The 945-nt window shown below is 42.1% G+C and overlaps 1 non-coding gene across 1 annotated transcript; it reads left to right on the top strand.

The window, feature by feature from the left end:
- The first annotated feature begins 592 nt into the window (after window positions 1-592).
- Window positions 593-699, top strand: LOC128134008 (small nucleolar RNA R71). Its single transcript, XR_008232341.1, has one exon. It is a non-coding gene; the product is annotated as a small nucleolar RNA R71 (small nucleolar RNA).
- Window positions 700-945: the final 246 nt, after the last annotated feature.

Genomic DNA, 945 nt, shown 5'->3' on the forward strand with positions numbered 1-945 from the left:
GTGTATTGCAGCATCGTGATCATTGTGTCTCTTTTCGGACGCGGCTATGAATTTAGTGAACAATTCTTCTAAATCGGCTTTCTTTTCCATCACCGGTTCTTCCTTTTGATAATATCCCCTCTCCTTCTGCTTGTATTTCTCCTCCTTAGCCTTCATATATTCTTCGTATGGGAGCTATTCCTTCTTCGGTTTCCGCCAATTTTCGTCGTATCGATCGCCACTTGAATAGAATACTTGAGCCTTCTTGTTTCCATTTTCATCCAAATCACAATCCTTTGTGAGATGGGGCCCTCTAAAATTTTCACATCCAACCCGAATAGCATGGATTGTTTGATCCATTTTTGTCATTCTTCTATCAAGACTATCAAGCTTAGCTATCACCGCCGCCATGCTATCATTTGTCGAGTTCACTACCCCCCGACTTACTTCATTTCTTGAATTGTGGTATTCTCTAGAGTGCTTAGAGAATTCTTCAATTAACTCCTTGATTACCGGGGGCGCCTTCTTTGTTAGCGGGCCTTGAGAATCGAGCAATTGCCTTGTGGTGACATTGACTCCATCATAGAAAATGGAAACTGCTTGTTGGCTATTAAGGTCATGGTGTGGGCAATTTCTAAGCAAGCTCTTGTACCTTTCCCAAGCATCATAAAGAGATTCTCCGGGTTGTTGTTTGAAGTTGGCAATGGCTTTCTTTAGCTTGGCTATTTTGGAGGGCAGGAAAAAGTGGTCTATGAACTCTTCTTTCATCTTGGCCCATGTGGTGACCGATCCGGGAGGAAGTGACTTTAGCCAATCCTTTGCAGCACTAAATTAAAACCCTTTTAATTTAGTGTTTACGGCCTAGGCACCTTCCTGGGCCGTAAACTCATTATAATCCCTCAAAATCCATGTCTAAAGTGTTCTAAGTCCAATCCATGAAGTCATTTAGCCATATCTAAACTCTAG

This window comes from Lactuca sativa, chromosome 4, assembly GCF_002870075.4.
Source record: "Lactuca sativa cultivar Salinas chromosome 4, Lsat_Salinas_v11, whole genome shotgun sequence".
In the NCBI taxonomy this organism is placed as follows: domain Eukaryota; kingdom Viridiplantae; phylum Streptophyta; class Magnoliopsida; order Asterales; family Asteraceae; genus Lactuca; species Lactuca sativa.